Here is a 16,464-nt window from a genome sequence, read left to right on the forward strand (position 1 = left end):
TTTATGGACAGTGATAACGGACATGACAACATTCTAAGATTCTTATGTGGTTCAGAATAAGATTAAAACTATTATATTAATAGTAGAAATAGTGATTATTATTATTATTATTATGTTCCAGGAATCTTATAGAAATAAAGAAGGAAAGAGAAAGAGGGAGAAAGAGGAAGAATTCTATAGTCAAATCAGTTTTGCTTAACCAAATGAAATATATTTCCTACTTGATTTCTCTAAGTTTTTTCTAAGCCAGTGTGCTTTATAAATCCCTTCAGAGATGTAGAGTGTTTGAAGTATTTCTTTTTTTTTAATGTGACATCACCTTATCTCATGGAATATCTATTAATATCTTTAGAAACTTGACATTCTAGGGAATATGTTTTTTGTGGTTTTTAAGTTTTATTGAGGTATAGTTGATTTACAGTGTTGTGATAATTTCTGCTGTGCAACAAAATATATATACACACACATCCATTCTTTTTCAGATTCTTTTCCCACATAGATTATCATATATTATTGGGTAGAGTTCCCTGTGCTATACATCAAGTCCCTGTTGGCCAACCATTCCATGTGCCACAGTGTACATATGCCAATCCCAAACCTGGGGAACATATTTTAAGTTGAATATGAATCCACTTGGGCTCAGATCTGCCTGCTTAAGAGAGTAATATAACCATGTAATCTTGAAGAGAATAACAGACTAGAATAACAAGGTCAGTCTCAGAAAGACCTCACATTTGGGAGAATAAGACATTAGGAAAGAATTGAAAATACTCTTGTCCAATGATACCGGGAAGGGTGGGACATATTGAAGTCTGGTAAACTGGAAGAAAAAAATAAAAGCACCACCTAGCAAATGAATTGGAAAGCTTTTGCTACAAGACTGTCGGAACATCTGGGAACACTGCCAAGTAATTCTGGGGAACAGACTTGGCACTGATTGTGGCCTTGTGTTCTGTATGAAAGAAAAAAGATTAATTTATTTTATAAGCCATAATACACTACCTAGAAGCCAAATTGCCAGTTAAAATTCTATTTGCAAGCAGGTGTAGGGTTTCAATATAGCTTTCACCTAACATCATGGAATGCTGCCTCTCCATAATCAAATATGATGCAAGCTATCTTTCCAGCTACCTTTTCAGTGTTTCGAAATGTTCAGAAAATGGTAGGTTAGGAATGTCTACAATTACAATGGAATCTTATGTATCTACTCTAAATGCAGCTGTCTGGTTTATACAGTAGAGAGGAAATAATCCCTGCTTATAGACAGGAGTATTTGCTCTTACCCTTCCGATTAATTGTTTCCTCTAGAAGTTAACATTTTAAACCTGTCCAAGCAAAGAGAAGGGTGAAATGTATTTGGTGGTTAGTTTTCCTAATTCCATGCTATTAGGAATATAGGATGTTACCCTTTTTTAAGTTCATAATTCTTTCATTGCAATTTATGTAATGCATCCCCATTGATGCTTTTTGTAATTTTGTGTATGTACTTGTTTTCTCTGAAGACTCAAAGAAATCTGCAGGCATTAATCTTCACAGTCCTCTCTGGTGGAAGACTGCAAGGGCAAGCCAGAGCTGAGCTGGAATGAAAAGATTCTGGTAAGTGGAAAGGTGGGATGTCTTTCATCCTCTTCTCTGCCACTGATTGCCCCTCAGGACTTTTTTCTCTTGCTCTCCAAATCCTAATAAGTTCGAAGCCTGCCTCCTCCATGAAGCCACCCTTGATACCTCTGGTCCACCTTACTCATTTTTCCCTTTTCTGAAGATCCTACTGCCTTGCATTTTCCCCTGATTATTAATCTGACCATTTCCTCTGAAGAGTGAGCTTCTTGAAGTCACGTTCAACTCATGTATTTCTGATTCTTTCTCAGTTCAGTGGTGGGTTTACAGATAGTAGCGCATAAATACTTGTTAATAAAGCGACTAATGAAAGAACCAAAAGAGTTCCGTTGTTCAGGAGCCAGTTATTCAAGCTGCTCTCTGACAGTAGGGAGGTTATCTGTGGTTTGGGGATTACTTATTTGCTATTATTTTTGTCATTTATATTCAGAGAGTTCAAGGAAACAGCACTCCTAAGAGCACTTGTTTCTTATCTGTGTTTATGATTGGACTAGACCAAATGCAAAATAAAGGCCTTTCCCAAGTATCCCAAACTCTTCCTGTGAGTAGGATCTGCTGGGAGTGGATGGTGGAGGAGAGGGGGAGGGTGGGAGATGGGGCTGGAGACACACCTCTATTTTTCCGTTTCCCTCTGGCCTTCAGCTGCCACACCTTGCTATGTTGTTCTTTCATTCCCCCTCAAAGGCCTGCTTCAAAGATGAGGATTTGGAAACATGTGTTTAGCACTTGTAAACTCCTCCTCTTAGGCTTCGCAAAGTCAACAGGAGGCATTTTGATTATAGCTATTTGCTCTCAACACACAGCATGTTGGCAGAAAATGAGAGGTCAGACCCTGCCTCTTCTTGCTTCTCTGGAGGAATCTATGCAGCCTGGCCAGATGGAGTGGGCCTGGTTACTCTGGAAGGCCCCAACCCGGGAACACAGTCCTGAACCCTGTGGCTTGGGGACACCAGGACACCTGAGTGAGTGGCCTCCGCTGTAGTGTGGATGCAGCTGGGGCTGTGCTGAACAATGCACCAGGAGGATCTGGAACGTGGTGCTGACGGAGGCGGAGGCCCGGCACAGAGCCAACAGCTGTCTGATTTATTTCAGCAGCAGCGTTTCCACAGGAGTAGGAAATTATTTAGTCATTGATACTTAACTGGCTTCCTTTCCAATCAGTTCTACATCTTTCAATTATTTGCACATTTGGGGAGTTCTCGGGTCCTCCTAGACCCTGCAGGTGTGTAATTTTAATAAAGCACAATTTATTAAAATCTGAGCTTAGAAAAATCAATAAATTATGGGAATGGATTATTATTATTATTAACCACAAAAGGGTCTTGTGGTCAAATTCAGAGTCCCTTCTATGAATCCATAATTCTTTAAGTGTATATAACACTACATTTGTGGATTTATCTGTCTTGACTTCAGAAGTAATCCCATTTTCTAGCTAAAGTACATCTTGGTTGTACCATGGCTGCAACATGGTTAAAATCATGTTATTTGACTTGACATAGATTTGAGACCAGACTCGGCCACTTACGTGCTACGTGTTTGGATAAGTTTGTTGTCTTCTCAAAACTGCAAAATTATTATGTTTGCAAATATTAAAGGAGATGGCATACCTCGGGCACTTGGGGCCAAATAAGGGCTCAATATGGTAATGAACAATTCTTAGTCTTTTTCTTATTCAAGTATTTATACATAAAGGTTGGTTTACCCACATCTTGTATAAATGTAGCTTTTCCTGTTTCATTTAAGTGTGAGTTCTACCTTTATTGCTGTGACTTATCTCCTTAACCATTCTACCCATTGCCCCTCCTGCCCACTGGCTTTGGTCCCCTGGCTCTGGGACTCCCCTTAGGGCCGAAGTCCTTCTCTGGCCCTCCCATCACAGAATGGATTAGAACAGAGCTAATCCCAGACCATAATGACTGTAAACAGAGAGTGTGAAGTTAGATGGGGCCATCTCTCTAAAATAATGCTTCTCACACTAGCCCATGGGCCTCTCTATCAGAATCACCTGGGGATGTTGATTCAATTGCAATTCCTAGGGTCCTGCGCCAGGATTGTTGAAGTAGAATCTTTTGTGGGCTTTTAGATAGGAATCTGCATTATAATAAGCACCTAGGCTCTTCCGATGCCAAATAAATAAAATTCTAGAACTGCAGTCTTCAAGCTTTCCCAATTGTACTTGTCCTGGGGATGCTGAATAAAAGTAGAGGTTCCTGGGCTCCACCCCAGCATTTCTAATGGAGGAGCCTGAGGATGCATATTTTTAATGTGTCCCCAGATGACTCTGTGAGGCTGGCAAGTGTAGGAAGTGCTGCTCTAGAATGACTGGCCAGCGATGTGATTGGTGGTGGTAGCAGTAGTGGGGTAGGTGGTGATGAGGGAGGTGGAAGGATCCGGAGAGTGACTTGAGTCAAGGACCAATTTTGATTCTCTCACATCCCCTTCAGGTGTAAGAGTCTGTGTCCAGATACTCCCACCGTGTTTGAGAAAACAGAGCAAAGGCCATCTGGAGAGCGTGAATAGTGTGAAAGTGAACAGTGAAGCTCTTGGGCAGACACCAGTAATGCCTGATGAACAACCGTGGGGCCGTTGACGAATGGCAAGAATAGCTGCTTATCATAACAGTCATTCCTGGTTCTCTCTTGCAGCCTGGGTGAAGTTCCTACGAATACCTTTCCCACAAATTGCATCCTTTCCTCAAACTGTCTGGATCATTTTGTAACCCAAGTGGCTTTCATCAAAACAAGGGCCTGCCACCAGGTGCTGACCATTTATTGACCCGTGATGGAGCTGCACCTCCTCACTCTCCTCTGGGCCTCTGTGCCAACCTCTGTAGCCAGGTTAGTTCTCTCAGAGCCCACTCTGCCTTTCTCAAGGAGCTTGTGCTGGGTTAGAGCTCCTCTTTAGCAACAAGCCGTCATGCTCTGTGCACAAGCCTTATCTGTGGCAAGTAGAACAGTAATGTTTCAACCTCATGTTTTATTGACAGACATGACTACCACGTTGAAAAATCTAGTTGTTGTAAAAACGCTCTCTTGGGATACCTGTCCTCTCTCTGTGGTGGTCTCCTTCCTCCCAGCAAAGCTGGATGATACTTCTCTTAGTCTGCTGCTTACCCAGTGCTGGGAAGGCAACCTACAATCAGCTGTCTGTCTTCTCTCCATCTTCATGGCCATGTGGTGTCTGTTGTGGGGTTTTGCTCCCAACTGCTTTGGGCATCGGTTCACTGCTTCATGACAATACTGCTTTTCCCCTTCTTTTCTTGTAGGCGTCAGCTGTGATCTCAGAAGGTGGTAGGGCTTTGCACTGAGGAAGACTCTGCTACCACTGTAGTCTTTCATCTCGCTTGTGTCATAGCATTCCAGCCAGCAAACATGTAGTGATGAGGGCCTCTTCCTGGAGAGATGTCATTGTAGGCTCGAGGGCATCCAAGATAAATAGGATAAAGTCCAAGCCAGAAAGAAATTCAAATGAGGAGTGCAGTGGCATTCCTGTGGATGCCATATCCAATGGTCAGCCATGCTATGAAAATATTAGAGTTAGGATATTATGAGGAGAAACAATGTGGGAATTTTTCAGTTGTGAGATGTGTATCTATATCTTCATCTATGGAAAACTGAAATACTATCAGGAAAAAGCACTAATAGTGTGCATTGTATTAAGTGCTGTGTTTTCAATCCATCTAAACCAGTTTGGTCATTCACAACTGTTGGGTTCTTTTGGCAAATAATGACGGCCTCCAATGCCAAGAGGTAGAGGAAGGGTCTAGGTCTCATTCCCAAGAAACTTGCTACCAAGTGGTCCATTACAAGGAAGGCAAATCTCAGACCAAATCCTGCAACACACACACAAAAACATTTATTAGCACACAAACACAAGGAGTCATACAGTATACTCTTACTGGCTCCCTTTCTTGGTCCCTCTGCCAGGCCCTCTGTATGACAACCTCACCAGTGGCAGATCCCGAAATATTCTCTTGGGAGGATCAGCTAGCCATCAAGTCAGAATCAGCTGTAGATCCTCTGATTAGAGATAGGACATAGGTCCAAATGGGACTTCCAGGCTGGGCCATCACACTGGGAGGTATTTGGATGCTGAAGGTGATAAATTCACGTTCAGGTGGGGTGTCGGTACCTCTCTAGTCACAACTGGACACTACTCACATTGTCTCTGAAAATTATTTCTAATGCCACGAATGCCCATGAATAACCCCTGCAGTAGAAATGGCAGTGGAGATAATTGAAGCACTCAAAGTATGCTGGAATGTGAACTCCTCAGTATAAAATTCTAACAAAGTACCTCTGAACAGTTTAGTCCAGATTAGGATGTTAATCAGTTATTCCTAGCATGTAAATTAAAGTGAACACACACATGCAGACATATCACAATACTAAGCTAAAGTATTTTAAAGTAAATTTTAGACTTCATACCCAGTGGACAGTGTAACAAATCTTCCATTTAGCTGTCATAATCATCTCAACAGTAAGATTAAATAAAAATGACTAAATTCACATTGCTAATTTGAACAAGCTTTTCTTAGACAAAAGAACACATAATACACATTTTGTTTATGATTCTTTTTTGTTGTTGTCATTAAAGTATAGTTGATTTACAATGTTCCTTCACTTTCTGTTGTACAGCAAAGTGACCCAATCACACACAGTTCCTGTGCAGTACAGTAGGGTCCCACCCACTCCAAATGTCACAGTTTGCATCCAAAAAAACCCCCGAGCTGCCTATCCATCCCCATCCCTCCCCTCTCCCCTTGGGAACCACAAGTCTGCCCTCCTTGGCCATGATCTGTTTCTGTTTTGTAGATAGATTCATCTGTGCCATATTTATTTTATTTTATTTTATTTTGGTCTTTTTGTCTTTTTAGGGCTGCACATGCAGCATATGGAAGTTCACAGGCTAGGGGTTCAATGGAGCTGTGGCCACCGGCTTACAGAAGAGCCACAACAACACAAGATCCGAGCCGCATCTGTGACCTACACCACAGCTCACAGCAATTGGATCCTTAACCCACTGAGCAAGGCCAGGGATTGAACCTGCCTCCTCATGGATGCTAGTCAGGTTCACTAACTGCTGAGCTATGGCAGGAACTCCTGTGTCATATTTTAAATTCCACGAATAAGTGATATTATACGGTATTTGTCTTTTTCTTTCTGGCTTATTTCACTTAGTATGAACATCTCTAGTTCTGTCCATGTTGCTGCAAATGGCATTAACTTATTTTTTATGGCTGAGTAGTATTCCATTGTATATATGTACCACAACTTCTTAATCTATTCATCTGTTGATGGATGTTTAGGTTGTTTCTATGTCTTAGCTATTTTAAATAGCACTGTGATGAACATAGGGGTGCACATATCTTTTTTAAGGAAAGTTTTGTCCTGATATATGCCCAGGAGTGGGATTGCTGGATCATATGGTAGTTCTATATTTAGTTTTCTGAGGTAGTTCCATTACTGTTTTCCATAGCAGTTATACCAATTTACATGTTCAACAATGGTGAAAGAGAGTACTCTGGAGTTCCCGTCGTGGCGCAGTGGTTAACGAATCCGACTAGGAACCATGAGGTTGCGGGTTTGGTCCCTGCCCTTGCTCAGTGGGTTAACGATCCGGCGTTGCCGTGAGCTGTGGTGGAGGTTGCAGACGCAGCTCGGATCCCGCGTTGCTGTGGCTCTGGCGTAGGCTGGTGGCTACAGTTCCGATTTGACCCCTAGCCTGGGAACCTCCATATGCCACGGGAGCGGCCCAAGAAATAGCAACAACAACAACAACAAAAGACAAAAAGACAAAAAAAAAAAAAAAAGAGGGTACTCTTTTCTCCACACTCTCTCCAACATTTGTTATTTGTTTACTTGTTAATGATAGCCATTCTGACCAGTGTAAGGTGGTACCATATTTTAGATTCCACAAATAGTGGTATCATACGGTATTTGTCTTTTTCTTTCTGGTTTGCTTCATTTAGTATGAGAAGCTCTAGTTCCATCCAAATGGCATTAGTTTATCTTTTTATGGCTAAGTAGTATTCCATTGCATATATGTGCCACATCTTTTTTTTTTTTTTTTTTTTTTTAGTCTTTTGAGGGCCACACCCACAGCATATGGAGGTTCCCAGGCTAGGGGTCTAATCGGAGCTATAGCTGCCAGCCTATGCCACAGCCATAGCAACGTCAGATCTGAGCTGTGTCTGCGACCTACATCACCACTCATGGCAACACCACCCACTGAGGGAGGCCAGGGATCGAACCTGCAACCTCATGGTTCCTAGTTAGATTCATTTCCGATGAGCCACGACAGGAACTCCATGTACCACATCTTCTTAATGCTTTCATCTGTTGATGGACATTTAGGTTGCTTCCATGTCTTGACTATTGTGAATAATGCTGCTCTGAACGTAGGTGTGAGTGTATCTTTTCCAATGAAAGTTTTGTCTGGATGTATGCCCAGGAATGGGACTGCAGGATCATTCCATACTGTTTTCCATAGTAGTTGTACCAATTTACATTCCCACAAACAGTGAAGGAGGGTACCCTTTTCTCCACAACCTCTCCAGAACATGTTGTTTGTTGACTTGTTAATGATGGCCATTCTGACTAGCGTGAGGTGGTACCTCATTGTAGTTCTGATTTGCATTTCTCTAATAATTAATGATGTTGAACATTTTTTCATGTGCCTGTCTTCCACGTGTCTTCCTTGGATAATTGTCTATTTAGATCTTATGCCCATTTTTCAACTGGCTTTTTTTTTTTTTTACTGTTGAGTTGTATGAGTTGTTTATATATTTTGAATAATAGACCCTTGTCTGTTGCATCATTTGCAAAGATTTTCTCCCATTCTCTGGGTTTTCTTTTCATTTTTTAATGGTTTCCTTTGCTGTGCAAAGCTTTGGAATTTAATTAGGTCCCATTGGTTTGTGTCTTTATTGTCATTTATTCTAGGAGGTGGATCAAACAAGATGTTGCTATGATTTCTGTCAAAGAGTGTTCTGCCTATGTTTTCCTCTAGGAGTTTTGTAGTATCTCTGATTTTCAACTCTAACTCCATTAAGGAAATTCATATCTAACCAAGGGAAATTACTCTGCCATTGTTCTGTCTAGATCCTCATCCTTCATCATCCAGGTCTCCTTATTCATTCATTTTATTTTCACTTGAACAGAAGTTACTGAGTCTCTACACTATGCCTGGACTAGGGTAACAAAGATGAATGTAAGTGGTCGCTCTCCTCCAGGAGCCCACAATCCAGAGAAGAAAGCTGGGTTTTAGACAAGATGCACAGGTGGGAATCTTAGGTCACCGATGCAGGAAGCAAGGATAGTTTTTTTGTTTTGTTTTTTCTTTTTGCCTTTTCTTGAGCCACTTCCGCAGCATACGGAAGTTCCCAGGCTAGGAGTCAAATCAGAGCTGTAGCCACCAGCCTATGCCAGAGCCACAGCAACATGGGATCCAAGCCACATCTTCGACCCACACCACAGCTCACAGCAACGCCAGATCCTTAACCCACTGAGCAAGGCCAGCGATCGAACCCACAACCTCATGGTTCCTAGTCGGATTCGTTAACCACTGCGCCACAACGGGAACTCCAAGAAGCAAGGATAGTTAACTGTCTTACTATAACCATATCAAGTCCTGTCCTGATCTCTCCTATGCTCACAGGAGAACTTTACTCCTAGACAATTCAGAATAAGAGACAATTCATGGTTTCCCCCTTGCCCTTCTTCCTGGGGCTACATTTACACCACTGGTTCCACTTCAGTGGGAGGAACACAGTGGTCTAACATGTGGACATCTGCCGTGGTGTCTGGGCTCATATCTGATTTCCAGTGACCCATTCACGCAGGACACAGGATGTCCTTCCATTCCCTGCTGAAAGGTCCCTTTGAGCCACCAGTGCATTCCCAGCTCCTTCAGCTACTTCCCTGGATGTGGCAAGTGAAGCTCTTGGAAGCTGTCCTCCCCTCCTGGCCACCCTCACCCACCCTGAGTCACTTGCCGGGGGCTTACTTGCTCTTGCTTCTGACTCCCTTTTCTCTGGCTCCAGTCCGTAAGATCTTCCACATCCGAATAAACTTTGTGCTGTAAGACATTCTGAACCTAGGCTTTTGATCTTTTAAAATATTCTCTTTTAAACAATGAACTGCCAACTTGAGTCTATTTGGGGAAACTCAAAAAGCTAATATTAACTCATTTCCTGCTCTTTGAATGTTTTATTTAACAGCCCCACTCTCAAGGGTAGTGACTATAGACTGCCCATCTGCTCTAAATGGACAAAAGAACAGGGGTATCGGAAAATACTAGAGAAAGAGGTACAGGTTTTTCTTTGGATGCCTTTCTCCCCATATTGGCAATTTCAATAGAGCGGGTTAAGTAAGGATTTTGATTGAGTGGACCCACTGTGTGTCCCGAGCACACACAAGAGGGGTGCTTAAAGCTGACTGGGAGGTGCAAGGAAGGTGAAATGGAGGAGGGAGTTGGCTAGGTGGATAAGTGAGTTCTGAAGGCAGAAAAAGTAGCACAACAAAGACTTTGGCCATAATGGAGAACATGCCCTGTTTGGGGGTCTGTAAGCAATTTAGTGTGGCTGGAATATAATTTATGGTAGGATTGGAGCCTGGTAGAATATGGGGTTTAACTGGTAAACTGGGCTCAGATAATGAAATATGCCATCTTGAAGACAATGGAAAGCCACAGGAGGATTGTGTGTGTGTGTGTGTGTGTGTGTGTGTGTGTGTGTGTGTGTGTGTAAAGGAGAGTGACACTCTTAAATCTACACTGTATAGAGGTCTATCTGCCATTGGTAAGAATTGACTAAAAGGCACGTACGGGTAAACCAGCTAAAATGAGCTTTCAGGAACACACAGAGAGATTATGAGCCTCTGATTTGATATAATGGCAAGTAAGGCTGAAGAGAAGGGAAGATATAGGAGACATGATTAGGAAAATAGATGGGATTTACTAACAGATTGGAAGTGTGTGAATGGGGGAGATTTAATAATTCCTTTTTTTTTTTTTTTTTTTTTTAGTGAATGATGGTGTCATTTTCCAAGACAAAGAAGGTAAGAAAAAGAGCTGATTTGCGGGATGAGATGGAGGATGAAGAAAAAATATCAATGTCTGTGAGGTATCCAAACAGAGTAGGCTCAGCAGCTCCGGCAAGAGCTCTGGGCTGAGAAGGGAACGGATTCTGCTGTACAGCAAAGCTGGCTCAAGTCCGGGGAGTGAATTAAGATCAGAGAGAGAGAGAGAGACTATTCACACTGTAAAGAGAAGAGGGATAATTTCAGGTTCTTAACGATGGCCAACACTTCACAATCCATCCCTTTCATTTTTCTCTTCTGTTTTCAAGCTGGTTTGCATCAAAATGGTAATTCTCTCCTTTTAGGATTTTAATGCCAGCTGCAGAGAATTCTGTGTTTCTGTTTATAATTGTTTAAAGATCTGATTTTGAGAATAGTATCTTCAACAACTGTTTGCAACCACTTTGGAGATCTGGTTGGAACATAGTTTTTCTCTGTTAAAGCGATTGTCTATGGAGCATCGCAGTCTCCTGATAACTGGCACATGGGTCTCCCACTCTACTCTGTCCTGTGGTAGGGAAGGGGCAGGAGGCTTTTCATGACCTTCGAACCTAAAGGCAAGCATAATATCTAGATTTTGTGCTGCTAAAAAGACCCCCTTCTCTTCTCAGAAGTTCTCAACTCTCTTCCTTCCTTCTTTCCTTCCTTCCTTTTGCTGCACCCATAGCCTGTGGAAGTTCCTGAGCCACGGATCAAACCCCACGCCAGCAACCCAGGCTGCTGCTGTGACAGTGCCAGATCCTTAACCCACTGCACCACAAGAGAATTCCTATCAACTCTTATACTTTCTATGTTACAGGATAAATGGTCCCCTGGTCTGTTACAGAACATTTATTAAAGTTTTGACATCCCAAACACCAATTGATAATATTTTTGTGCATAGGCTTATGTTTCTTTAAAAACCATTTTCTTAGGACAGTGACAAAATCCCCAAAGTTATATAAGGTAGAAAAAAGTGATGTGATCTTGAAAAGTAATGAAATAAAATTGCTTCAGTGTTTATCACTATTGTGATAAAATGGTTACATAAGACTTGAGAGTATTTTTCCATTTATCACAGCACATCCATAAATTTATTCATCAAACACTAGTGTTCCACGGCACGCGGTATGAGAACCATACCATTGCGATGTTTTGATTGTCCACAATTCCGTGTTCACCATGTGGGACTCTGATATCATTAAATTTAAAAGGCAATTGCAGAAAAGTAGAGAGGTGACCTCAGAAAGCTGGTTAGCCCTGTCCTTCAGAACTACTGGCCTTGTCCTTAGCACCCTTGGAGAAAGCAGGGCTCTGGAAGGCTATGGACAGACCTTGCAAAGACTGCAAAATAGGAGGCAGCTGGGCAGTGCTCTGGCAGCAGCTGCAGCAGTTAGAGTTGTAAGAGCGGTCATTAGATAGGCCACCCAGAAGGCAGAGTAGCCAAGCCACTGATTGCAACCAGCCTAGTTTGCAACAGGGCCCACCGCCATATCACAGATGTGAGGGGTGGAGGAGGCAGGTGCCACGTCCTGGCCTCATCTCCCGCCGTGCTTGCAGATGCCAGCGGCAGCAGCCATGTTGCAGAACTGTGTTACTCTCCCTCTCTGAGAACATGTGAATGTGTGTAATATATTGTTAAAGGATATCTTTTTAAAAGGGTAAAATCTTGCTGTCCTACAGATATAAAATGAACATATGTTTAAATATTGTGTTTAAATCAATATATGAGTGAACCAATAAGACGTTATGACTGGTTTAAAGAATTCCAAGAAGCACACGGAAGTAGAGATAAGGACTTTAGAAATGCATTTACTAAGAGATGCAAGATGTGTCCGCCCACTGTGCAATAATCAGTTAATTTGCATTTCTATGGATATGAATAATTTGTATTATTGTCTGTGTTCTCCAATTCACAGGGTTATAAAATAGCTCAAAGACAATGAAAGATAGAGAGAATGCCGAAGGGTGAGTTGCTTAGAATATTTTCCAGTTCATAGTAAGTTCAATGTAAGTTTTAGTGATATTTATTATTACAATAATAGTGTATTTAGAATCAGACAGGCTTGGGTTTGAATCTCATCTCAGGCACTCACTAATTGGGTGACCTTGGGCAAGGAAGTTCATCTTTCTTAGCCCAGTTTTCTTATCAGTGTGCCATTATTTGGGACTAGTGAGGAGTAACTGGAATATTGTTTGTAAAATACTCCATAGGGGGATTAGCACAGAGTAAACATTCAATAGTGGTAGCATTATTTTTATTACCAAAATTGGCAATTTTAATAATGCTGAAACTTCTGTTTATATCACTAGCCATTGCTGTTTTCATTATTGGTGTAATCAGCTAAAATTTTTTTCTGATATAATGTTTTAAATCATAAATAGATAAATAAACGAACCTTGAATATTTAGTCTGGCAAAATGGTACTTGCTATTTCTGTACTTACTTACAAAGCTAATTATTGAGTAGGTCTATGTTTCTGCTTTCCTTCTCGCTCTCTCTTTTTTTTAAAAGTTAGGCTTAAGTGCATCCTTGTTCCAGGACATGGAAGGGAGGTTTGTCAATACTCCTTGCAAACTGAGCATGCAGTACAGAAATTTTTATCGAGGACCATTTATGAAACAGATCACTCAATATCATGTCATTTAGAGTCACTTCAAAAAATTCATTGATTAAGAAAATCGTAAGACTGTCAGGAAACTTCAGGATTACCAATCAATCCATCCCTCTATTTTAGAGATAGGAAACTATTATTGAGAGAGGTTAAGTACATTGTCCAATGCCACACAGCTAGGCATATGCAGAGTTGGGACCAGAAGCCAAACTTTTTGATTCCTAGGTTAATTTTCTCTGACTTTCCCTACATTAGAGCCTCATAGAATTGGCCATAGCTGGAAATAGAACCGCTAGCTTTCCTCTGCATATACTGAATTGAGAAATCAAGATCCACAGGAATGTCGGGCCAGTTTCCTAAAGCACTCAGGACCCATTGGAGATACCAGAAAAGGAGGTTCCACTTAACTGGAGCAAAGTAACCATCGTCCAGCGTGGAACGAGCAACCCACTTGTCTGCAGCACCTCATGATTTATTAACTGCTACTGGTGCCCATGAAATATTCATCCACTCTCCTAGCCACTGCTCCACTGCATTAATAAACCATCGCTCCCCCATCTGTTCAGGTGTGCAGCTTGGGGAAGAAAAGCTTCACGCAAGATGGAAAAGAGACCTCATTTCACGTTTAGCTCAGAGATAGACGACTGATGCACTTCTTGGTTGCTGGGGCAGGGGAGGTTGCTGAAGCACAATCAGGGCTGTCTCCCTGGGCTCCTGGACAGGGAAAAGCCCTGGCCCCTCAGTAAGGAAAGGCTGCAATAGCAAGAGGGAAGAGGGAAGGGTTTCACAAGTGTTGCTGGTGGTAACACGCCCAGTTTCAGCCTGCGCTTGTTTTCCCCCATAATCAAGAGTGCTGGAGTTCCCGTCGTGGCGCAGTGGTTAACGAATCCGACTAGGAACCATGAGGTTGCGGGTTCGGTCCCTGCCCTTGCTCAGTGGGTTAAGGATCCGGTGTTGCCGTGAGCTGTGGTAAGGTTGCAGACTCGGCTCGGATCCCATGTTGCTGTGGCTCTGGCGTAGGCTGGTGGCTACAGCTCCGATTCAACCCCTAGCCTGGGAACCTCCATATGCCGCGGGAGCGGCCCAAGAAATAGCAACAACAACAAAAAGACAAAAAAAAAAAAAAAAAAAAGAGTGCTTATGGCACAGGGAGCCATGGCTGGCCTCTCACAGATGCTTACTTGACCTGGATCCAGGTTCAGTGAGAAGCCTTGAATGCAGACCTCCCCTTTGTAATCAGAAAGAGTAAACCCTTTGCTCCACTTCCCTGCTCTCACTTTTTTGGAGGCTTCTTCATTGACTTCTTTCTGCTGCTCCTTCACCATGAGTGCTTGCCTTGAGCCCTCGTCTCTTCTTACAGTGTATATTTCCCACGGGTGTTGGTATCCACGATCATACATTCTCCCTCCATCAGTAACACTCACCCATCTCCAGTCCAGAGCTCTCCTCTCTCTTCAGTTTCTGATCTACATGGCCATCTATACCATCCATCTTTACCATAGAGCCCATGGCCCCTCCAACTCCATAGGTCCCAAACTGAACTTGTTACCCTCCAAAGCCCCGACCCCACCCCACACTCTCCAAGCCTGCTCTACCTCTAAATCTTGTCTTTAAGACAGGAATCTCCATCACGTTACCTATGCCCGAAGACTTGGGAGTGTGACCCTGAGTCTCCCCTCTTTTGACCTCCATGTTTCAGTTATCACTGCTAATTATTACTGTAAAACTTGGTGACTTAATGATAACTCACTCATGTGGCTGGCAAGATGGTCGTGGTTGTCTGCAGGGAACTCACCCAGGGAGCCTCAGTTCTCTCCATTTGAATCTCTTCCTGAGGTTCCTTGGGCTTCCTCACAGCATGGTGGCTGGGTTCCAAGAGACAAGACATGGAAGATAAAGGTCTCTTAAGACCTGGACCAGAAAACTGGCAAATACACTTCTGCTGTATTGTATCAATAAGCAGTCAGAGCCAACCCAGGTTCAAACACAAACCCCACCTCCTTTCTTCTTTTTTTTTTTTTTTCTTTTTTAGGGCCACACCTGTGGCATATGGAAGTTCCCAGGCTAGGGGTATAATTGGAGTTACAGCTGTTGGCCTACGCCACAGCCACAGCAATGTGGGATCTGAGCCATGTCTGCAACTGACATCACAACTTATTGTAACACTGGATCCCCAACCCACTGGGCAAGGTCAGAGATCAAACCCGCATCCTCATGAGTATTAGCTGGGTTCATAACCTGCTGAGCCACAGCGGGAATGGTGGGTGGTGGTGGGGTATCAGAGAATCTAGTGCTGTATTTAATCTGTTACACTGTTCGTCCAACCCAACTTTCATAGTTCTCTCCCTGCTTCCATGCCTCATCACACACTGTCCCTTTGATTTTGAATGCTTTTCTCACCTCATTCTATTTCCTGCTCTTTCTTCAAGATTCTGCTCAAGAGTTATAACATCTTCCCAAATCTTTCTTAGCCCTACTCCCTCCAGGGTGTAACATAACACACTATGTTAGCATTTGTTATCCTGTATTATAATTGTGCGTCTATCATAAGACTGTGAGTGTTGTGAGGGCTGGAACTATTTTACTCATTTTTGTGTCTCCAGATTGAAGCGTGGAGCTGGGCAGAGTAAAGGACCTCAGAGAACATTTGTTGAGTAGGTAGATGGTTCCTTATTTTAACCTCTCATTGGTCCTATACAGTGGCAGAAACTGAGTATTATTCCTGTTTGACTGCCTGACTTCCTTATCTTGCTGAAAAGAAAGAAACAAACATGGCAAAGAGTAATGACATGACCCAATGTCATACAGCCAGGAAGATAATTTAGAGGAGTCAATAGGAGTTCACTTCCCCAAAGTAAATTTTGAAATCATAGACCCAAGGACAAGGTTGGGAAGGCTAAGAAAGAACCCCGCCATGAATGGGCTCAGGTGTCTAGCAGAAAATGCTCCTGAGAGTACCCACTCCATTCTGTACTTCCTGGGGTGGGCAAAAGACTTTGCCCTCCACCAGAAGACGGAAAACATCAAAAAAGATGGAAGATAGTCTCAGAATCTATTAAAAAATGTGGATGGACTCCTTGCCATGCTTTGGGCAAATAGGAAATGTAGATTTAATGTAGATTCCCACAATGACTGTGGGAGAATGAGAGTTTACTAGTAGTTCTCAAGTGACT

At 42.6% G+C, this 16,464-nt stretch overlaps 1 long non-coding RNA gene across 1 annotated transcript; it reads left to right on the plus strand.

Annotated features, from left to right (window-relative positions):
* Window positions 499-14,210, plus strand: LOC106505031. Its single transcript, XR_002335968.1, has 3 exons — window positions 499-1,596; window positions 4,263-4,454; window positions 10,644-14,210. It is a non-coding gene; the product is annotated as an uncharacterized LOC106505031 (long non-coding RNA).

This window comes from Sus scrofa, chromosome 9, assembly GCF_000003025.6.
Source record: "Sus scrofa isolate TJ Tabasco breed Duroc chromosome 9, Sscrofa11.1, whole genome shotgun sequence".
NCBI classification, from domain to species: domain Eukaryota; kingdom Metazoa; phylum Chordata; class Mammalia; order Artiodactyla; family Suidae; genus Sus; species Sus scrofa.